Below are 25,295 nucleotides of genomic sequence, written 5' to 3'. Positions count from 1 at the left end.
AGCTTAGGCTTAAGAGACATGAACTAGTTCTGTCATCTGTGACCTTTGATACATGTCTAGTCTTCATGCTCTGAGTATGGTTTCACTAATAATAAACGTACATTTGCATAAAGCATGCATATTTGTACCCATAACATACCCATGTTGATTAGAGTATTACAAATTTGAAACATATTAATTTAAGGTACATTTAGAGCTAATAAAAATGTGCGATTAAGTTGTGATTAATAAGCGAGTTAACTCATGACAATATGTGATTAATCACATAATTACATTAAGTTTCACATGAATCACATTCATTTTAATCGATTGACGGCCCTAATTAAATTATATTAAGATCATATGTACTAATTTCCCTAGTTTGTTTTTGCACTATTTTATTTTTTATTTTATTTTAAAAGCATGGATTATAAATATCATTACGGATTGTTGCATTTTAAGGTTTCATTTTATTTATTTGATACATTACTACATTATTTGAGATTATTAATACATGTCTGTTGTTGCACTTTGAGGGTACGTTTACATGACAACGGTGTTCTAAAAACAGAAAACTCCTTCCGTTGCGTTTTTCGTGGACAGATGACAACGTTATCAGATTAAACAGATTTGCGGAAACTATTAAAAACGCTGATTTATTAATGCCAGGCCAGTAGTTGGCGATGTCGCTTTGTAAAGAAACACTACGCACCTACAGACTGCAAGAAACATGCATATGACATTGTTTCTTTAAATCACGTTTTGTAGTTTCCACGGAGGCAATAACGGTATTGTTTCAAAATCTCAAAAGCTTGCGTGCTTCTAGTAAACACAGAAACCGGCGAATGGCCGGTCTTTCGAATCAGCTTTGACCGCGACTCTGGAAGACTTGGAGTTAAGCTTTTCTCTGAAAAAAGAACAAAGAACGACACTGAAGTCATTCTTAAGAAGGGAAGATGTGTTCTGAGTTTTGCAGACCGGGTACGGCGAATGTTTAATCAATCAACTAGCTCCGCTTCACGTTGCTCTGGTTGGTGTAGCGCTATCCTATCGCGTGCAGAGGGAGTTTGAAAGAAAACCGTTTATCCCGCCCCTCGGATTGAGCCCTGTCAATGGTGAGTTTCCAGACCAAACATCTTGATGTAGATCTGGCTTGTCAGCCTACTTAGTCTTCCATTTATTAATACATGGATCTCTGGAATACTGGATTCTTGAATACTTGATTCTGATTGGTTCCAAAATCTGTGATTCTGTTATTTCTGCATCGTGTAAATCATTGAGAGTTTTTAAAGTAAGCATTTGAGTCATTCTTCCAGCTATAATATACAACTCATTTGGTACACAGTTGCTTTGAGTTATGCTTCAAATGTTTTCATCCAGTGATCTTGAAGCTTCATACTCCAAGTCTTTAGTATATCTACTATATGTTGCACAGGGGGTCAATATGACGCTCCCAGACTGTGAGTGGACTTAAGGATGCCACAAGTGTGTGTGCGTGTGTTAATGTCATGTGTGACATGATATGCCTGATGAGTGTCTTCCGCTCGGCCCGAGCTCTCCAGGGGCGGCCCGTGTGACGGCAGCACTGTAACACAGGCTTACCCTGCTCCCGAATTTAATTAGACGAATTGTATAGCAGGGATGAAAAGAGGTGACATTCCTCATTGGAATTCCTTTCAGGGCTCTTATAGACTTTGCCTTCCAAATGTTCCCATTTTCATTGTGTTGTACTGATGATAATTTAAGTATTAGGGGAAAATCCATTTATAAATTAAACAAAATGACTTGATATCCATCAGTCCCCGAGTTCATCAAGCTGTTCAAACATGAGGGAGATTGGCTGGTCGGCCCGGGTCTTCCGAGAGCTTCAGTAATTAGATCTGCCAAGGATTTATTCTTTGCTGATTGGAGCTTTAAATTAATTGAAGTTCCACATTTGTGGTTTTGTCCTTTTCGTGGCGTTTTCTTTTTCTTTTTTCTAGCCAGGCTGAAATTTCACACTGGCAAAGTGCGTGTGTGTGTGTGTGTGTTTGAGTGTTCATTTCTTGGCGGGAGTGAGTGAGAGGGTCTTAAATGGTTAGCCGGCTGGTCTGACGCTGAGATTTATTTGTGTATACGAAGAATCATTAAAGATGTGCTTTACAATCAGATAAAGGGCACCGCGGTCTGTCTTCTAACACCAGAGCTTCATTTATAAATGATGAGGACTGGAGACACATACTGTACAACAACTTTATGGGGCTTTTTTTTAGAGATAAAAAGTGTGTTTTACACCCAGGCGAGCAGCTTGATGCAATAGCTAGATAAAACTGGATTAAAACTGGATTTTCATTTGCTTTGATTTTGTTGCATTGTACGGAGCCCTTAAAAGGACATGATAATGATAAAATGAGATGAGAGGAACAATTATATTTCAATGCTTTTGCATACCCCCCAAAAAAATGTGCGTTCATTTGCAAAACTTTAGTTGTTGAAACAATATGAGGTTGAGAAACCATTTTTCAGGGGAACTTTGAGAGACAATGCCAGTGTTGTTAATTTTGTCAGCTATATTTTTATTTAGTATTAGTTCTCACAAATGTACTTTTCAGTTTTTGGCATATTTAGTCAACATTTTAGTCTAGTTTTAGTTAATACAACTTTTTTTGTTATTCTGCATAATGGTTCAACAGATATTATATTTTGCTCAAGATTATAATCGCAACGATTGTTTTGTCATTTGCTAAATTTATTTTTACATTTAATCAGAATTATTGCATTTTCCCACAAGCACAAATCAAGAGAATTTCAGGGTTTATTTGACCTCACTTAGTTTCCTTTTTTATTATAGGCTATTTATCAAATGAATGTATGAAACCTGGTATGAAAACTGGTATGAAAACTCTTATGAAAACTGGTAAAACAAGAAACTCTCAAAAACAGTTACAATTTCTAAGTAATTCCAATAATTCCAAATTACTAGCAAATTCAGCAACCCCGATTGCAAACAACATACGAAAGATCCATGTTTATAGTTTTTATAGTTCATCACTCAGTAACTTTGATCGCAGATTTAGTCGCCGTAAACAACGCGAGTGCCTTGTGACTGAACACAGATTGACTGAATGACACTTTCATTTAAGCGGGAGATCGCTAAACTCCAGATAGCTTGTTTGTCGTGTTTGTGTTTTCAGATCATCTGCGGCATTTGAGAGAGAGCTTGTGCACATGGTAGCCAGATTGTAAAGATTAAGTAAAACACTGGGGGATTTAACTGGGGGATTTCAACTTTTGACATCTGGCAGCTGCAAGCATGAAGGCCTGTACAGCAGTATGTAATTATATCCTCTTTTTTTCTGACAAAAATTGAGATTTTGGTTTTTAAGTTTTTATTTTTTAAATTACATTTTAGTGTGACCTTGCTGTCATCTCATCTTAAACCGGGTGCACACTGTGCGATTTTGGCCACGATTTGGCTCTCTGAGACAAATTTTGCAAATCCTAAAAGATTCCTCTGATCCTCGGCTAAAATCTGAAGTCTTTGATCGTTAGTTTGACATGTTCACCGACAGCTGATTAAGGACCTTTGCGATCAGATTTGACCTCAGACAAAATCTGACAGTGTCAGAAGATTTGCCGCACATTCCGGCAGTGTGACTTCTCCTACAACGACTGTCAAATTGCCTTCCTTAATTTGTTTCAGGACAAACCATTCCCAAAATGAGTACTAGAGATTTCTTTGTAGTCACAATTTCAATCCTGCGTGTAATGCAGCTCACTGTCAAAGAACGTGATTGATGATGTAAAACTCAGGGAGTTTTCTTGTGTACGTCTATTTTTAATAAGTCTTGACTGTCGTACAGTCTGACATTAATGCCAGCGGCGATCTTACAGCGTGACGTGGCTTACAGTGAGGATCATGTTTGTACAGTCTGACAAGGAACAATCGTAAAGGGCCACTGTAAATCGTACAGTGTGCGTCGGGCTTTAGTCATGGACTTAAAGCTCATTGATGTACATTTTTCATCATAGCTTTCTTTTACGGAATTAACACTGGTTGTTAGCGAACAAAGATAATTGAGGAATGCAAAACGTTTGAGAGGAAACGGTGTGCAAGAGAATGCAAAGGTTCTTAGGGAGCGCAACATTTTTGCGAGAGCAAAAAAATATAATTTCTCCTCCCTTTTCATTTTTCTTTCCATCACCATGTCTTAAGGACATGTGACAAATGTGCCCATTGGTTAATTTGGCTGGTTAGCATGGGACAGTTAGCTAACATCTGTTGCAAGATATTGCAACTACACTATCTTGAAACAAATCTTTTCTTTTCTATTTTGTCTTTTTAAATGTATTTTTGTATATTATGTATAAACTGTATGGCAATTCTTTCAGTTTTTTTTACTTCAACTTTTATATTTCCATTTATAATTCCATATTTCCATTTTTTTTTTTTTTATGCCAGCAAAGCCACTGCCAATGAGATTAATGGGAATGATAATAGTTATTTCCCCAGGTATTAAAGTCCTCCTTTGGACTCAAAATCCTCCTCTTGTTCTCTTTTTCTTTCTCTTTCTCTCTGAACGAATGTCAGGTTGAGCTGTGTTTAAGGTGGAGTCAAGCGTTTCACCTCCTGTCCCCTCCCTCATATGTTCGTGTATCCTGCCTCTACACTCATTTTTCCCCTCCTAATTCTGCCTATGATGTCACTTTTTTCGTCTGCTCAACCTCCAGAGTAAATTATGTTATCAACAGCCTATTTTAAATATCTGGCAGTGCAGAGGGGAGAGCGTGTTTTCCTACATCACTGGCTCCATCTCTCTCTCTCTCTCAAGGGCATGACACGCCGACAATAAAGCGGTAAACACAGCGGCATTTTTCTTGAAGATCGTAATCCTGCTGTTTGTCAACAAGAGGCTTTTGATGAGCATGAAAAGAAGCCCCCCGTTTGTGCATTAATAAAAGAAAACGATTCAAGCTTCATTTGCAATGATATGAATTTGGAAACAGACGCGTGCGCCTGTGACATCTGTCCAATCGTCTTTGGCACAGCGAGCACGTCGCACCGCACTGCTTTTAGTTACAGTTTCTTTAACCTGTTCATTCGTTTTAAAGGAGCGATTCTGTGATATATTTTCCGTTCATCTAATGGCTAACATAGGAAATACCTTTTAAACTGGAGGTGTGTATTCTTTACTTCATATTTTAGAGGCTTCATGGTCATATTTTTTATTTTATTTTATTTTGATTATTAGTATAGTAGCTGTAGTAGTATATCATATAATTTGATAGATAGATAGACAGATGAGAGAAATGATGGATGGATGGATGGATGGATGGATGGATGGATGGATGGATGGATGGATGGATGGATGGATGGATGGATGGATGGATGGATGGATGGATGGATGGATGGATGGATGGACGGACGGATAAATGGATGGATGGATGGATGGATGGATGGATGGATGGATGGATGGATGGATGGATGGATGGATGGATGGATGGATGGATGGATGGATGGATGGATGGATGGATGGATGGATGGGAAAATGGAGAGTTGGAGAAAAATGATGATAGATAGATGAATGGACTAATAGACAGACGGAAGGATGGATAGATGGATGGAGAGAAATGATAGATAGATAGATAGATAGATAGATAGATAGATAGATAGATAGATAGATAGATAGATAGATAGATAGATAGATAGATAGATAGATAGATAGATAGATAGATAGATAGATAGATAGATAGATAGATAGATAGATAGATAGATAGATAGATAGATAGATGGTGGAGAAAAATGATGATAGATGGATGGACTAATAGACAGACGGATCTGGCGATCTATAGATAGATGGATAGATGGACGGACGGACGGACGGACGGATGGACAACATACAGACAGGAGGATGGAGAAAAATGATGATAGATGGATGGACTAATAGACAGACGGATCTGGCGATCTATAGATAGATGGATAGATGGACGGACGGACGGACAGACGGATGGACAACATACAGACAGGAGGATGGAGAAAAATGATGATAGATGGAAGGACTAATAGACGGACGGATCTGGCGATCTATAGATAGATGGATGGAAGGATAGACGTACGGACGGACGGATGGACAACATACAGACAGGAGGATGGAGAAAAATGATGATAGATAGATGGATGGACTAATAGACAGAAGGACGGTCGGATCTGCGGATCTATAGACAGACAGACAGACAGACAGACAGACAGACAGACAGATAGATAGATAGATAGATAGATAGATAGATAGATAGATAGATAGATAGATAGATAGATAGATAGATAGATAGATAGATAGATAGATAGATAGATAGATAGATAGATAGATAGATAGATAGATAGATAGATAGATTTTGAATCTCCTTCATTATAGTGAACACATGATGACTAGTATTATGTATGCCAACATACATCCATGAAACAAGAGATGTGGCATTAAACATTGATAAAAAGAACAAGATACTATAAATAAAGGAAAAAACATCCGAATTAACCTTTGGCAGTGCTGCATGTGAGGATGATGGACTGGGAACATTGTGTGAGAGCGTGTGGTCCCAGAGCAGGGCTGCAGTGGGCGTCTCGGGGCGTCCAGAGCAGCAGTCGCCGATGGGCAGGGTGATCCGGACTCTCCCGCAGGGTCAGACCTTTGATTTGTGTGGATTCTCCTCTAGCCTTTAACAGGTGTCTGCTGCTGCGGGTGACATTTGAAATGCAAATAGAGCTCTTTTCCACTAGCCCTGTCAGACCAGAGTAAAACCTCCAGCACAGACACACACATACACACACATTCACATGCACAGCTGTCTTTGATGCACACACACTGTACTGTACAAAAACACATATACACACAGAAACGCTGTCAGGTGAGGCTTGTGCTCTGAAAAGAGCTGTCAATTGAAAGGAAGAGGCTCTACTCCAGCCAATGGCGGTTAATTGAGACAATTTACTAACCAAACTATTATATTCTGTCCATAATACTGTATTTATTTATTTTTAGTGTTCATTGTGCACCCTTACAAAGCCTTCAGCTTTAATTTGAATGTTTCTTGACATTTCAAATATTTGCTGTATCAAATGCTGTATTTGAAGGCACAAGATCTCTATGGTCAGTTTTTGCACAGGTCTCAAAATACCCACAAAGGGCAAAATAGTTTTTTTCAAAATAATGCAATATCCTGTTTGGCTTTAAAGTGATAGTTCACCCAAAAATAATAATTTAAGACTAATTTAAAACTTGCGTGAATAAAAGCCTAAATTCAATCTCCAATCTGTTCATCGTATAAAGCAGAAGCGGAAGTGCCATACATTATAGTCCTCCTTTTTAACTCGCTAAGAAAAGCGCCACATTTTATTTTATGTCACCATACTAGGTCGTTCAGCAGTTAGTATAATTATATTTAAATAGGGAAAGCATGGAGGTGTTTGGTCGCTTCTAACTTGATCTCTGTTTGGTACCATAGTGAATGAACTGGGCTTAGTGGGCTGAGCTAAATGTTATCAGATCGTCACCGCGCGTCAGAGAGATTAAAGTGCACACACTCAGACGAGAGAGGTATGCATCAACTCGTTTTAGTTAAGGGAATAACAGTTTAATATGAAAAAGTGGTGGAGTAGAGCCCTGCATTTATGCCGAGCCCGACGGGCCCCGACTTTTTTACGCCCCTCGGGCCGGGCTTCGGGCCAATTTTCACGTCATATCTAAAACGCGGGCCGGGCTTCGGGCCTTTTTTAGGCTTCTCCTTCTTTTTATATTTATTTTATTAATTAAAAGGAACAATGAGATGTTCTACGCTGGTGAACACGAGACCATAATAGCTAATGCGACTGTCAAGATGGCTCGCACAGTGTTCAGAGCATGTTCAGAGTCCGCGCCAGCAGCAGCAGCCCGTGTTTCTTCAGCGCAGCTGCTAGAGTTAAGGCCGGAGACACACTGCAAGCGTGGTGTGAGCGTGGCGTTTCTGTTGCGTGTCATCCGCGGGGCGTCTGCTGCTATTAATGAACAGGGCTATCAATGTAGTCCGATCACTAAACAAACCAATTCAGAAGGATGAAAGCATTTCAGACGAAACTGGACAAATGTAATTGTAGCCTATCTGGTTGTTTAAACCACATGTATAAATTTTACTCCTGGCAAACGGTTAAAAAATAAACGTGTGAGAGCGTGTTATGGGCTATATGTTGTAGTCAGATAGATATGATGGCGCTGCACGCATCGCCGCAAATGACTACTGCAAGCCAACGCAAATGGCCGTAAATGAAACTTAAAATAAGTCTTAGATGCTCAAAAACACAATCATCTTCAATAAAAATGAATGAGACTTATGATCTTACCAGTGCGCGCTTTCTTATGTGGTCTTTGAATTTGAAATAAGCTGCTGAATAAAATGCATCTTGAATCTTTTGCTTCCGTTGCTGTAAACTCTGTTAAATGAGCATATACCACGGGAATTGAAGATCGGATTTATATTCATTTTGCGTAGGTGTAAGGTAGGCTATAAGACAACCTGCATGTTCTTTTTTTTAATATTTGTTTTTAGATTGTTTAGCTCCGTTTGCGAGAGCCGCGAGCAGAATCAGCCTGCCTCAGCTCGTCAAAAATGCCTTTTAGGCTACTGGTGGTAATAGTTGGCGAAATTAACTAACATTGTGATGCTTGAAGTGTTTTATATTTATGGATTTTATTATAGGCAAGACAAGTCAAGAGTTGATTTGAGAGACTAAATAGATTTAATATGCGGTTAACTCACTGTCGGCCGCTGGTCGCTTGGTCGTCACTTAAAAAAAATTAAAACTATAATTTAACAAACAATAAAATGCTCTAAACATTTTTCTAAATTAACTCAATAAAGAAACGAAACGAAATATAACTACTTTGACATTAAAAACAAAACAGAACTATTTTAATGGCTGAAAAAAAAAAAAAAAAAAAAAAAAACGGGCTCCAGTCGGACTCGGGCCGAGAATTTTGATAAGCTGTCGGACACGGGCCGGGCTAGGGCCTCAGCGTCTCGGGCCAGGGCCGGGCTAGGGCCTAGATTTGAGGCCCGTGCAGGGCTCTATGGTGGAGTATCCCTTTAAGTATATACTTTATCAGTGTTTTTCTTTAGGAATTTTTTATTTCACTGCATTACAAAGCATAATATATAATGTCATACTTTTTACTGCACTACATTTCATAAATAAAAGTTGTTGTTTTCTTACCTTTAATACTTAATTACACTAAAAATGTATACTTTCTTACTTGTACTCAAGTAAAACTTTGATTATTTTTACTGGACTAAAAGTATACAGTACTACATTTTTTATGTAATTAAGTATTAAATAATATTCAATATAAAATGTATTGCTGTAAAAAGTAAAATATTATGTTTTAGAATGTGGTGAAGTAAAAGTTTTCCAAAGAAGAACTCTGATAAAGTTCATATACTTGAAAAACAAAATTACTTGGAAAGTGAAAATACTTGAGTACAGTCTGCCTCTGATATAAAGAGATCATGTCCCTTCGGAAAATCTTGGACTAAACCACTCAATTCTCAGAAAAAAAGGTACAGTGCTGTCACTTGGGCGGTACCCTAAGGTACAAATGTGGAAAAAGTACATATTAGTACCTTAAAAGGTACATATTAGTATCTTAAAGGTACATATTCGTAACTTAAAGGTACATATTAGTACCTTTTTGGTTTTGTACGTTATAGGGTACCGGCCCTAGTGACAGCACTGTACCTTTTTTTCTGAGTGTGTGGATACGTTTTACAATCTCTTTATGAACTTTTTGAAGCATCAAAATGGTAGTTGCATAGCTGTCAATGGAGAGACAGATAACTCAGATTTCATCAAAAAGATCTTCATTTGTGTTCTGAAGATAAACTAAAGTCTTACGGGCTTGGAACACCATGAGTAACGGACAGAATTAATTTTTTTGAGTGAACTAGCCCTTTAAATTGTTTTAGTTCTTCTTCTGCTGTGAAATATGTTGAGTTTCATTCAGTCACGGGGATCTCAGGACACCAGAGGCATCTAGCCGAGGTCGCTGACCTCAACGGCTGCTGTCCTCTGTCGGGTCATTAGGGGATTCTGTGGTCTGCATTACCCATAATTCTCCCAGGTGAATCCTGCTCCATCGTAGGTGTTTGGCACATATAGAGACGTGTCCTTGAGAAGAGCTGGGGTCACACAAGCAGTTAGCAATGCCGCAGAATACAAATAATGGGATTAGCGCTCACGGACGGCACACATTAGCCTAACACATCTGTGAACGTTCTGCTTCTCATCCGTTTTACACACAGTTTTAGATACTTGTGTAGTTTAGATTTTGCGTTGGGGTGGGGGTAGGGGGTGTAGTATACACTATTGTGGCATTTTGACTCTTCGTACAATAATTATTTGGAAATGTACGTTTCTCTTAAAAGCATGTGAATGTTATTGCAATATCAAACCATGTGGCATTTGCAAACAAATGATGCTGGACCTGTTAAAATGTAGTCCACGTATTCACACAAACACCTGGGTTCTCAGAAAATGGGATATCAATGGGGTCAGGAGTGATCACATGACCAAAACTATTGGTGGAGTTTTAATTGAAATCTGAAGTTCCTGAGGTCTGCGGCTCAAACATATTGATTTTATTCTGGCTGACCCAGCCAATGGGGTCAGGTTTGAACCCATCTGACATTTCTTCAATTCATCTCACTTCCAGAGCCCCAGTGCTGCACCCTTCGGAGGTGTGTGTCTCTCTGTCTGTCTGTCTGTCTGTCTGTCTGTCTGTCTGTCTGTCTGTCTGTCTGTCTGTCTGACTGTGTGTGTGTGTGTGTGTGTGTGTGTGTGTGTGTGTGTGTGTGTGTGTGTGTGTGTGTGTGTGTGTGTGTGTGTGTGTGTGTGTGTGTGTGTGTGTGTGTGTGTGTGTGTGTGTGTGTGTGTGTGTGTGTGTGTGTGTGTGTGGGCTGGTAATCCCTACATTATGGGAACAAAATGTCCCCACAAAGATGGCAACATCTGAAATCCTTGTCCTTGTGGGGACATTTTTAGGTCCCCATGAAGAAAACATCTTATAAATCACACAGAAGGAGTTTTTTTGAGAAAGTAAAACTGCAGAATGTTTCCTGTGATGGGTAGGTTTAGGGGCAGGGGCAGTGTAAGGGGATAGAAAATACGGTTTGTACAGTATAAAAATCATTACGCCTATGTAATGTCCCCATAAAACATGGAAACATTACGTGTGTGTGTGTGTGTGTGTGTGTGTGTGTGTGTGTGTGTGTGTGTGTGTGTGTGTGTGTGTGTGTGTGTGTGTGTGTGTGTGTGTGTGTGTGTGTGTGTGCGCCCTTTTTTATCTTACATTGTGGAGACAGAATGGCCCTCATTTATCAATCTTGCGTAGAAACAGGCGTATATGTTGGCGTAAGATTATGCTTACACTCCTCTCACCGCCTGATTTATGAAACTGTGCGCACCTCTGCAATTCAGGTGTACGCAATACTTGCCCTTGATAAATCCCGCGGCTGAAAACGATCGTCATTAGAATAACACGCCCCTATATATTCAAGTCTCCGCCTCCCGCACGCCCTCATTTTACGCCATGGACACACGGAAGACGGCAAAGAAGCGAAACTTCTCCGACGTGGAGATCGGGCGCGCTCTATCATCTCACTAGTCCACTAGTCAGGGCACTGATTAGGGCATAAGTCAATGGGCTGACTCCCTGATCAGTGCTCTGACTACTGAACTATTGAGATGATTGAGACGCACCCATCGAGATCACCAGGGAAGTGGAAAAAAAAACGAAATTGTTTTATTTAAGAGTATAAAGAGTGGGAATAAAGGCACCCACAAAAACAAAATATGGACCCAAATTACGAGTAATTACGAGCTGAAATACGAGCTCATATGAGTAATAATATGAGTAGTTTGAAATACGTTATAACATTACGAGCTGTTAATAGTGTGGGGGTTGAGAAGCGCACCCCAGCAGTTTAAAGCTGTTTGGATAAGAAATTACCATCCCAATGCATTATTTTACAGCACGTTTTGAAACAATTAGCATTTGATTTCGTATCACGGCATGTATTGGGGTGTACGACAGTGATGATGATGTGATGTGGAGTATTCATTCACATTAATAATTACATGACAATTTGTAAGATTCTTCTTTTTCTTCTTCTTCTTCTTCTTCTTCTTCTTCTTCTTCTTCTTCTTCTTCTTCTTATTATTATTATTATTATTATTATTATTATTATTATTATTAATGACGCTTGTTATTTAGAAGAAGAATGTCGTTTTTATTGATTTTATTATTATTTAAAAGAAGAAGGTCATTTTTATTATTTTGTCAGTCTGAATTATTTTAGTCCCAGTCCGTGCGCAGCTGCTGGGCCAGGCGGGCCGGTAAAGCGCACAGGCTCGCGACTGTAGGAATACATATGCCTACAAATCAAACTCTTTGGTAAAGTCACACAAATTAAACATTGACGTTCATGTTGCACAAAAATAAACACTGAATGTTGTTGTGGTGGTTTTTAACAGTGGGTCATATAGCATATCTTGTTAGTGCGTTTTGTGTTAGGAATTGTTTTTCTGCGCATTTTCCCACTAACTCAAACGTGCGTACACCACCTCCTGAGCTGGCGTAGGATTTGAGCGTGCCGTACGCCAAAGTCCATATTGATAAATCTCAAAGTCACCGTGGGTTTGGGTGTACGCAAGGTGTACGCTGGAAATTTGGTGTACGCACTTTTGATAAATGAGGGCCAATGTCCCCATAAGGATAGTAAAACCTGAGATGATGTTTAAGCCTCAAAATGTTTATAAATCATATAGGATGAGTTCTTTTGAGTAAAAATTCTTTTTGAGTTCTTTTGAGTAAAAAAAAAAGAAGTAAAAATGCAGAATGTTTCCTGTGATGGGTAGGTTTAGGGGCAGGGGCAGTGTAGGGGGATAGGATCAGGGATGGAAATTAACTTTTTTGTCCACCGGCCACAGTGGCTGGTGGATTTCAAAATCTACCAGCCACTCAATGTTTTTACCAGCCACTTTCTTGTTTATAACCGACAATGTGTAACTGCACGTGAAAATTAATACAAGCTCTACAATACTTAAGCTGTTTATTTAATCTCAAATCTCAATGAAATACTGAATTTTTTTTCTTTCACTCTAATACACACACAAACCATGAACTGATATACATTTCATTAAATGAGTAGGGCTCTGTGTGCTCTTTTTTTTTTTTTTTTTACCTGGATGTGGCATTTGGATGATTTGTGGTCTTTTATGGCTTCCAGTTTTAGGTTTTTAGTACCAACAATGAAACTACTAGTTTTGGCATCTCCTGAAGCGTGTTGACGACATAGATAGCAGAACATTGTCAGTAGGGATGCACCAAAATAAAAATTATTGGCTGAAATCGAAGCACTAAAAGAAATTTAGCCAATTATCCATTGCATTTATGGCTAATGCTATGACTGTGATTTATTATTTGAAACTTTTTAATATTAATTAATGCAATTGCAATGCCTTGATTTTTAGTAAAGTTACAATTACAAATTATGCAAATATTTATTTAGCACATTGCAACAACCCACAGTATAAAATAAAATTCAAAGTAAAATTTTTAACTCGACCTCACTCATGTGTGTATTAAATAATAATGTACAGGTCTGCTAGCCTGCAGAAAGGTACAGAAATTGAATAAAGTAATCAAATGTAAAATAACTGCATATTTAACTGTTTAAATGAAAGATTAATCCTTAATAAACTTACAAAAGCTATTCAATCAAGAGCAGTGAGTGATGTCCTTTTGTTTGACATTAAACAGAGTAAAGGCGACTTCCCCTTTAAGACCTAATAGAGGGATATGCATCATATTTCACGACTGTATAAAGTTCACTTAAGGCATATTCAGACTATGTCTGCTAGAATACTCATCAAGATGAACATGTTGGCATACTTTTTGTGTGAGTTTGTCTGTTAAAGCACAAGACTTGAAAGAGAACTCAATATTTGCGCGCTGTGAGACTGGTGCGTGCTTCCGGATGACAGTGACGGATCTTCTCTCAGCGCGAGCGCGAGTTCTTATTCGCGTCTTCTGGCACTACATCCGGGTAATGACGGCGAAAACGACTGGTCATATTCGGACATACGGCCGAACTCGCATGCACTGAACACAGTTTATAAAGAGGGGAAACAGTATGCTATTTTTATTTACCCGCCACGGTGGCCGGTAGGTGAAGCGAGTTTACCCGCCACAACTCAAAATCACCCGCATTTGGCTGGTGGCGGGTGCTAATTTCCATCCCTGGATAGGATGTACAGTTTGTACAGTATAAAAAACATTATGGTCCCCACAAATATAGTGAAGCAGACGTGTGCGTGCGTGCGTGTGTGCTAAACTAGAACACGTAGCCTAATATAAAATGTTTCCTGTATCATGTGACAAAAGGATTTAATTTAAATGTTATACTTTTTTTGTGTGTGTATTAAATTATTGGTAATACTTTACGATATGTTTCTATATGATAACGTGTTTAGAAATTGATACATTTATTCAGCACGTATGTATTAATTCGTCAAAGGAAAAAACATAAAATAATAAGAATCAATATATTACAGCAATTTCGGAAGGATCATGTGACACTGAAGACTGGAGTAACGATAGAGAAAATTCAACAGCAATTTACATTTTAAAATATTCAAATAGAATATTTAAATATAGAAATACAAACCGTTATTTTAAATTGTAGTGAAATTTCACAATATTACTGTTTTTATCATATTTTGATCAAATGAATGCCGCCTTAGTGCTTAAGAGACTTGTTTAAAAAAATCTTACCAATCTTACATTACATTAAGGATTTTATCAATATACAAATGTTTATTGTTAATTAAGGCTTTGTTAAATAAAAGTCTTTCCTAATACATTAATAGTATTTTAACAATGTCAAGCTCTATTAGTTCATGTTATATATTGCATTAACTAGTATTGACATATGAAACCCCGTTTTATGCTAGATTTAGATGAAAGAAACTCTATCTTTGATAGAGGTCTGTCACTTTAGGTGGACCGACAGCGCAACACTTCAAGTTTGTACACTGTAAAAAATTATTTTTAAAAAAATCATTTTTTCTGGTTGCCTTAAAATTTTGAGTTCATTGAAATTAAAATTTTGACTTAATACAATGAAAACGTTTTGAGATTCGACAACCTTTATTAATATATTATTAAAAGATTTTGTAAGCATGTTGGGTAATTGTGTGAGTTTTATTTCTGATGACGCAGTGAAACATGCCAAATTGTGCTATTTTCATGATTTATGAAAAAAATTATGTGGTTCAGATACAATAATATTTTGAGTTTCTATTTATTAAACAAATTTCCTTCATCGTATCAACTCAAATTTTTAATTTCAATAAACTCAAAATTTTAAGGCAACCAGGTTACTTACTTTTTTAGGTTAAACCAACAAAAACCAACATTTTTTTTTACAGTGTAGCTACAAAGGAATTCACATGTGCATGTCTGAGTAGTGTTTGAGACTTTACATAACCCTCTTGTGCACTTCACATTATTTTACCGGAGTTGCTTCCTTTGAAAAACCATTCAAATCAGTTAGGCTCCCTATGTAGAGAGTAAACAGCAGTGAAGCTCCTAGGGTTTGGAACAGAGCTGGTGTTTAACTGAAGCTGCTCGTGACGGATCTGTCTAGAGCCGCAGGATCTCAGAGATCTTATGCTGACATGTTTAATACTGCCCGGCCAGAACATCCCGTCTGGTCTCCGTCCAAACAGAGCAGGTTTCAGAACCACACGTCTGCACACACACGTACACACACACACACACACTGGGCTGCTATGTAATAAACAAAGAGAGTAAGGAAAAGTTTCGGCTATACTATAGATGCATTTTCTGACAATTAAAGCACGGCCACAGCTTGAGTTTGTTTTCCCGCAAAGCGTCAGATCTGTTTATTCTGCCGCACGCCTCGTTTTGATTAAGAATGCAAATCCGATTCTTTTGTCCATCTGCGTTTCTGTCAGCGAAGGAGTGCATTTAATTAAAACAAACACGAGTGTCTGCTGTGATGTTTTGTCGTCTTATCTATAGACCGATTCAGGCCAAATCAGACGCTCAGGTTGTCGTCTTGTCTCAGCTGTAAATACTAACGGTGGTGCAGGTGGCTACTGGGAGGATTTGTTTTCCAGTGGCGTCTATTACGCGAGGCATGACTGGGACACAGATTCTGAGATTTTTCCAGTGGCGGTCTCCAATCACAGATGGCAGATGGGGATTTTTTTCCTTTTCTTTTCTGTAGCTATGAGCAGGAGGAGATGGCGTGTTGAGATCCGACCAAAGCGTGTTACTGTTGTTGTTTTATGACTCATGGGAATCCCACAGGATGAGTCACAGACATAGGAAACACACTCTTCAACTGTATTTTTGTCAAGATAATGATGTAATATTAAGAAATCTATATTTGTTTGGTAATTATAAACAAATCTGTTGGTTTGTAGATGGTCAGATCTGTGGCACAGTTATTGCTCATGAGAGATGCGGATTCAAGTCTGGAGCGCAAATAATAATACAGTGATTCTAAAATCATCAGCCACTTTAAACAGTAAAAGAAATGGACACAGCGACCCCATAGACTTCAACGGCGAAAAGTGAAGTCAATTAGAAGCACTCACTTCCTTCCTCAGACTGAGCTTGACGACGTAGATGTGACGTGAGCAAACTGTCTGACAGTTGTAGGTCTTCTAGTAGTTGTGGAAAGTGAAATCTGAATCACGTTGTTTAAATGTTTTGTCCCGTTGCTTTTGGCTCACTATGGGCTTCTCCCCATTCTTCCCCCTTGACTTTATCAGACTTTATGTCTCCTCGTCCCCCCGACTGCCTCATAGAGAGTAAAAGATTGCCTGCGAGCGTCTCCTCCTGTCTATACGGTAATTTCTCAACTGTCACGTTGGTTATGACACATCGGCGATAGTGTAAGATATAAGGTAATGGAGCCTTTTATGCATTGTCGTGTTTCTTTAGAAATAAACAATGGAAAAATTGAGTCTTTAAACGCCTCAGATGTAAAGTTATTCACTGTCAAAGTGACGCAAAAATGAATGGGAGTCAATGGGATGCTAACAGCAGGTGATGGCTTGGTTAGCAACGGCCGCCCCTATGGGTGGTACCAAGCGGCAACCTCCCGCGATCTCTCTTGAAGCCAATACGGAAGTAATGTAAACTGCAATTCATCGACTGGCCACTAGGAACAGGCTCCAGAAGGGAGCAGAATCTCATTGAACCCCATGTTAAAATTCCCAACTTTACAGCAGATAAAACATGTTTACAGCCAGACAAATTGTGGTTTTGGCCTATACGGCTAATTTTGACCTTCAGGACAACTGTGAGCGGGTGAATTTTGTTATAACTCATTCGCTTACGTTATATAAAGCCTTAAAGTTCTGCATAATTAAGGGCGTGGTTACTTTGAGTGACAGGTGGATAGCCATTTATCCGCCGTCCAGTCATTTTGTGACCTAAGCTCCGCCCACATCCCGCCTCTTGCCCTTTTTCTGTTACCCGGGAGAGACACGCGATGACGCGCTCGCAAGATGGCAACTCCCAGCTCGCCCCTACTTTACGCTTCAGAACGGCTTCGGAATCCTATGGGTGACGTCATGGACACTACGTCCATATTTTTTTACAGTCTATGGGTGGAACGCTTTCCGAGTGCTAGATAACCCCCTTGGCTTTAAGGTGCAGTGTGTGATTTTTAGCAGCAGCTAGCCGTGAGGTTGTGAATTGAACCCCCATTCCTTTCGAAGCACAAGCTACGGTGGCTGACACAGGACAAAGGTGTGGTCGTCTGAGACAGCAGAGAGTAGCTAGCGCTCTGTAGAGAAGTTTGTCCATTTAGGGCTAAACGTGGTGACTTCACTTTAAGGGGAGCCACGGTGTATGTGATAGAAATGGCTCATTCTAAGGTAAAAAAAAAAACACAGTTCAAATAACGGTTGATTATATAAGGCTTTTATACACCACTGAAAACATAGTTATGTATATTATATTGCATTTCTATCAATAGATCCTCATAAATACTACACATAAAAAACTACACTGCATGTAAAAGTTATGATTATTAAGGTGCAGCCTTTAATAGTCTGTTTAATAAACATGACTTTTACATTACATTACAATTTACTTTTTTACTTTTGATTTTTAGTGGATTGTTTAAATAATGTTTTTAAATAATATTTCTTTAATAATAAATAAGATAAATTAATTAAAGAACATTTAAATAATGTACAAGACATCCTAACACAATGATGTTACTAGAATATTAATTACTAGAATAAATAACCCTATAGTAGGGGGCAAAAGTCATGTCCAGAGGGGCTATTTGTTTTCAGTGACACTACAAGTTTGATTGAACCGTCAACATATGAGGAAAATATTATTATTATTATTATTATTATTATTATTATTATTATTATTATTATTATTATTATTATTATTATTATGAGGTTTAAATAAATATTTTAATAATGAGGTAAGAATAAACTTGGTTAAGATATTTATCTGACAAAATTATTTGGCAAAAAACTATGCAAAAGTTCAAAGGAAAAAGCAGACATTGACTAAAATATAACAGTTATTAATATATCATTGGTTCATGTGTTCATAATTTCTTTGTCTGACAGCCTGGCCAAAAAATGATGTCCACACAATTTGACGTTTTATCAAATAACACAATTGATTGCAAGTACACGCAATATGCTTAAAAACTATTTCTTAATAATAGTTGAATAAAGGAGGACATTTTCTGATTTGATTTGAGTTTTATTTCAATAAAAAAAACACTTCCTATTAGACAAACAGCTACAGGTCACTACAATGTCATCATAGGTATAAGTTTTGGGTTAAATGTTCTTGTCTAGAATAGAATAGAATAGAATAGAATAGAATAGAATAGAATAGAATAGAATAGAATAGAATAGAATAGAATAGAATAGAATAGAATAGAATAGAATAGAATGTCAAAAATGCAGTTCAGGAAGTTTCTTTGACATTTCTACATTTTACATTTTTTTCTCTATTTTCGTAGTATTTTTGCCTCGGCCTAGAAAGTGTACATTAACTTTGTGTCATACTGTAGTTGACATGCGTGTAATCCTGTGAGCATGTTAGTGTAGCTTTTACAGCACTGGTGCCGTAACGATCCTGCTAGATGTAAGTAAAAGACCTAACGCTTGTTAATTTTGCGTGCTTGAGGGAAATCGCCATAACTTACTCCATAATTATGAAAGTGCCTATCGCTTCTTCAGATAGATTCACTGTCAAAAGCTCCGAGCTGGGCGTCGTGATGAACTAGCCACCATAAATAAGGGACCGACCTGCTTGCTAAGACAAATGTTTTTAATCATCTGATGTGTTCATTTATCCCAAGCCCTAAGTTTAGCCTTAAATTAAGACTCTTGCTAGAACATAACTTGATTTAGAAATGCCCATCAATCCTGGACGGTCTTTATGTGGTGGAAAAGCTCAGAGGAAGTGTGTTGATCTTTATTCGTCCTTTGCTCTCGTTTAAATACTCACTTAAAGGTAAGTGGGGAAATGTTCACATTCTTTTTTTCAGTGGAACCCAAAAGGAGTTTGTTCATAGCAGAATGACCAAACGTTTTTTTTTCCATGCTCTGAAAGTAAATGTGATCGATCCTATAACTTCAGAGGACTTTGAATACGCAGTTTGAAGATTCTTCAAAAATTTGAGTTCTACAGAAAAGCGTGATACACAAAGATGAGGAAAATGTACAAATAAACCTTATTTTTAATGTTTTGCTACAACAAAAAGCTTCTACCTTCCTTTTTATTGTATTATTGTTGTTTAGTTTTATTGTGTTTTTATATGTTTTAGATGTCATATTAAGTGACAAATGACATCAAACAACATCATTCTATTCATAAATCTTCTTTAGTCCAAAGTGCCTTTCATGCTTATTTTCAAAACATTTTTATAGCAACATGAAAATGAGTCATCTCATTAGTTACCTTTTTGTTTTATGTATGCTTTTAATGGACGTGTGTATAGTTTGTTTGATTTGCTCTGGATCTTATGCATTTTTATGTTTTCGCTTTAACTAGAGCCGAATATTTAAAGGGATGGTTCACCCAAAAATAACCCAACAACCATTTTGTTTTCATTTACTCACCCTCAAGTTCTTCCAAACCTGTGTGAGTGTCTTTCCCCGTTGAACACGAAGGAAGATATTTTGAAGAATGTCGCTAGTCAAACAGTTGACCAATGACTTCCTTAGTAGGAAAAACAATTCTATGGAATTCAATGGGGTACATCAACTGTTTGGTTACTGACATTCTTCAAAATATCTTATTTTGTGTTCAGCAGAAGAAAGAAATTCCTACAGGTTTGGAAGATCTTGAGGGTGAGTAAATGATGACAAAAGAAAAAGGTTTTGGGGTGACCTGTCCCTTTAACACATTGCCATGTTAAAAAAAAACATTGTTAAAGCGTTCAAAATGAACTTACCATGGAATCTTGTAAACATGCCACTTTTGCACGAGACAACATAATGCCTCTCTTTGTAACTTATATTCAGTGCTTCGTCTGTCACAATCATGTATTGTCTTTCAATTATCTGAATTCAAGGCAATAATAAGTGCGATGAATCAATTGGCATATCATGCAATTAATCGATCATCAGCCCTAGTTTTAACGACTTGAGTTTGCGGCGTCATCTTTCGCGTTTGGCATACGTGTGCGTTCGGAGGGTCTTTTATTCTCAGTGACGGCACTGAGGACAGAGGAGTCACATGCTGATGCCTCTCATCTCAGCTATTATTAAAGGGCATTATCAAGCTTTTCAAATGTCTATAGCGCTTCAGCCATCATGAGCCCTTCAGTATCAAACCATACAGAAACATGCAAAACAATCCTGCGAGAGGAACAAAGAAACTAATGACAGCTTAGCCGGCCTAAAAGATTGAGAATTCTGTCACGAGGAAAGCGCAAGATCACTGGAGGAGGAAGGCTTCGGAGCTTTGAAAGACAAAGGCGGGATCAAGCGGTCTCCAGACTATTAGAAGCCAGTTTTATTTAAGCTTATTTGGCTGATAAGGTTGTCAGAAAAGGCTTTTTATCAGGCTAGAGGAGTAGGCGGCGAGCATTACGCCTCCGTTCCCAGGCAGTGGGTGCGCGGCGAGTCGCGCGGTGGGAAAGTCTTTCCGTAAAGCTGCTTGGCGCTTTCACACAGGAAAAGCCCGAGCTCGGCTCCTATAGGAAGAGAGGGCAGTTAGGACTGAACCCCGAGATCATCTTTTGTTTTATGCTTTTTATGGATTTTGTGTTTGTACTTCATCATCAGGCTTGTGTATTTGGTTTGTAGGCTAAAGTTCTTGTTTTGGACCGTTCAGATTTGTTTCTCAGGCTACGGTGGCTTTTTGCTATAAATGTTTTTAAGTAGCAAAAGCACACGTTGGTTTAACTTTGACTTTCATGCTCTTATTAGATTAGTAATGTAGTGAAGAGACTCAATCCTGCATCATCTGGAGAATATGTGCTCAACGCTACACAACAGCTCCATAAACACGTTGGTTATGTTTGTTTACTTTACTGTTTGCTATACTGCTGTTTTTTCCCATTTTCATATGGAATTATCCAGAGAACTGAATTAAAAATGACAAAATAGAAAAACATTTTCTAAATAAAGTTAATTTACTCTATAGGATGGATGGATGGATGGATAGTCAGACAGCCGGCTGGATGGATGGATGGATGGATGGATGGATGGATGGATGGATGGATGGATGGATGGACGGACAGCAGAATGGATGGATGGATGGATGGATGGATGGATGGATGGATGGATAGTCGGACAGCAGGATGGATGGATGGATGGATGGATGGATGGATGGATGGATGGATGGATGGACGGACAGCAGAATGGATGGATGGATGGATGGATGGATGGATGGATGGATGGATGGATGGATGGATGGATGGATGGACGGACAGCAGAATGGATGGATGGATGGATGGATGGATGGATGGATGGATGGATGGATGGATGGATGGATGGACGGATGGAAGAAAAGATGAATGGATGGACAGCAGGATGGATGGATGAATGGATGGACAGACGGACAACAGGATGGATGGATGGATGGATGGATGGATGGATGGATGGATGGATGGATGGATGGATGGATGGATGGATGGATGAATGGATGGATGGATGGATGGATGGATGGAAGAAAAGATGGATGGATTGACGGCCTATGGATGGATGGATGGACAGCAGGATGGATGGATGGATGGATGGATGGATGGATGGATGGATGGACAGACAGCAGGCTGTATGGATGGATGGATGGATGGACAGACAGCAGGCTGTATGGATGGATGGATGGATGGATGGATGGATGGATGGATGGATGGATGGATGGATGGATGGATGGACAGACGCACAGCAGGATGGATGGATGGATGGATGGATGGATGGAAGAAAAGATGAATGGATGGACAGCAGGATGGATGGATGGATGGATGGACAGACAGACAACAGGATGGATGGATGGATGGATGGATGGATGGATGGATGGATGGATGGATGGATGGATGGATGGATGGACAGTCGGACAGCAGGATGGATGGATAAAGGAAAGAAATGTTTCTTGAGCAGCACATCATCATATTAGAATGATTTCTGAAAGTATCATGTGACACTGAAGACTGGAGAAATCCTTTTGGTCCGTCATGCACTGTAAGAATGAGTCTATATTCTTAAATCACGCATATGCATCATGTTACAGGTTTTAATTTTTCAAGAATGGTTTTACATTTTGATGGAAATCATAATTGTTCAGTGTGATCCTGACACTCCATATATGAAGTGTTTTTCTCTGAACACAGATCATCCAGTCCACTTGACCCCAGAGTCCACGTCTCAGATGAGTGGATGAACAAAACAGCCTCATTCTCAGTTTCTGTGCTGTTTAGACAGAACTCCCTCTCCCTCGCAGAAGTGGAATGCTTTCATTACCACATTTCAATATATATATATATATACACACTACCATTCAAAGTTTTAGATTTTCTAATGTTTTCAAAAAAAAATCTTCTGCTTTACAGGGTTGCATTTATTTGATCCAAAATACAGCAAAAACAGTAATATTGTGAAGTATTTAAAAAAAATTTTTTTTATTGTTTTCTGTTGGGATATTTTTTTTAATTATTATTCCAACCTTCAGTTTCACATGATTTATATAACATTTATAATGTTTCAAAATATTTTTATTTCAGATAAAGTTATTTTGTTTAGCAGGGCCTTATAAAACAGCAGAGATAAGGGCCAAGCAGCTTACAGGTCTTTGCCCAATAATCAGGGGGAAATTATCGGCCCCGCGCCTCCTCGTGACACAATTTGTCAGACTTGCTGATAGAAAACAAATTCTATTCATAAAGCCACACTCCCCTTGGCACCGGTGCGATTCGCTAGCAATTCAATTATAGTTTTGTGCGATAGTGAACCCAGAGAGAGAATCCAGCCTGACAAGAAATATGACAGGACAGTAACGGAGTGTTTATGCAATTAAACTTTCACTGACAATACCTGCCGAGTGATGAATGTCTGGGTGGACATATATGTGTGCGAGCGCTGCCCCGTAAGGACTGCACATTTTTCATGATTTTACAACCCATTCTGATCTGTTAGGAACAACGGTGAGAAGAGGATGGAGAGTTTCTATCGCATGTGGCGTTGACTAAACCCTGCTAAAAGGAAAGAGGAGAGAAGACAGAAAAAAAAAAACATCTTTCAATTTAGTTTTTATGATGTACTGTAAAACTTTGAGGCTCTTCATAAGTCAAATGTACTTATTTTTTCACATTTTGAAAGTAAATTTCATATATGGCATTAAGTAAAATAAATATACTTAACTAAATTAATTAAAGTTAACACAAAAAAAGTAACTTTAACTTGGTCAGTTAAAGTTTGAGTAATTTCGACTTCATTATATATTTTAAACAAACAACATCACTCTGAATTAAAGGTGTCATGAACTGGCTTTTTAAATTTGTTATACTGTTGTCTGAGGTCAACTAATGACATTTGTGTGGTTTTTACATTCAAAAACATCATAATTAATGAGTAAGAGGCTATTTTCTACACTGAGGCTCTCTCCTGAACGCTGGGTTTTGATGGGCGTGACGCACTGGTATGGGGTTACAATTGTTGCATTATTCCAAACAAATAGATTGTTATCCACAAATAAATACAAAGAGATTCACAAAAATTAAATAAATTCAAATAAAATGAGATTCACAAATATATTGCAGGAGTTTCACAAAAATTAATTAAATTCACAAATAAATACAATGACATTTGTGAATTTAAAAAAATATCCACACATTTATGTCACAAACACCCCTTACATATATTTAATGAGCTTCAGCTCCCCTGTCAGTTCACAGGAGGAATTGTTTTGAAAGCGTCAACCGGAATGATTCTCGCAAAACGTCTTTATCAAACAAACACAATGATTTATCTCTCATCCACCCGCGATTGATTGGAATATAATTTTTTTTATTACTTGGCCCTTCCGATCGGAGGATATAAGCATGAAATGCACACACACACACACACACATGCGTGCGCCCTTCAAATATCAAGTCATGAGAGTGAACAACGCAGATCAAGAAAGGAATATTATTTCACTATTTATGATTCAGCAGCCTGTTGACCGGCTTACGGTTTGATAGCCCATCTGGAAAACACATTGCCCGGGGACACTGGGCTTTGCGATCCCTGGCCCATACATGTCTGAGTCCCATATATGTCAATATGTCTTGCAAATCCAGGAACGTTTTTAAAGGTGCAATATGCAACTTTTCGTCCACTGGAGGGCGCCTATTATAAACGGCTCGCGAGTACTGGGACTTTTATTATGACGGGACGGGACACAGTCGCCGGGCGCCCACACTTCCGCTTTTTCCGGTGTAGGTAAAAACAGCTATTTTTATCATATCAGATACATTTAAGGGGCCAAGGGCTTCGGCGATCCGTCCACTCTCTTCCCTGAACTGAAATGAAGTAGTGGGCTGTACTTTCCACACGATTGACATCAGGTTCAAGTACGCCAGGTTGGCTGGTGGTTATGTTGCCCGCATACCGCCTCCCATGGCCGAGACTGCAGCACTATAACTTGACATTTTTTTAATGACATCATCGCCCTTATTTCTTCTCATTCTTTTGATGCATGTAGGTCATTTTTTGGACATTTTTACCTCAATTTTTACACATGGCA

At 38.5% G+C, this 25,295-nt stretch overlaps 1 protein-coding gene across 4 annotated transcripts in view; it reads left to right on the top strand.

Annotated features, from left to right (window-relative positions):
• Positions 1-25,295, top strand: part of LOC137091488 (neuronal PAS domain-containing protein 3) — a 406,675-nt gene that overhangs the window by 341,933 nt on the left and 39,447 nt on the right. The gene's annotated exons all lie outside the window — the stretch shown is intronic.

The sequence above is a fragment of the Pseudorasbora parva genome, chromosome 10, assembly GCF_024679245.1.
Source record: "Pseudorasbora parva isolate DD20220531a chromosome 10, ASM2467924v1, whole genome shotgun sequence".
Taxonomy (NCBI): domain Eukaryota; kingdom Metazoa; phylum Chordata; class Actinopteri; order Cypriniformes; family Gobionidae; genus Pseudorasbora; species Pseudorasbora parva.
Note: the sequence above shows the minus strand (reverse complement) of the source record. Positions and strands in the feature narration are given on the sequence as shown.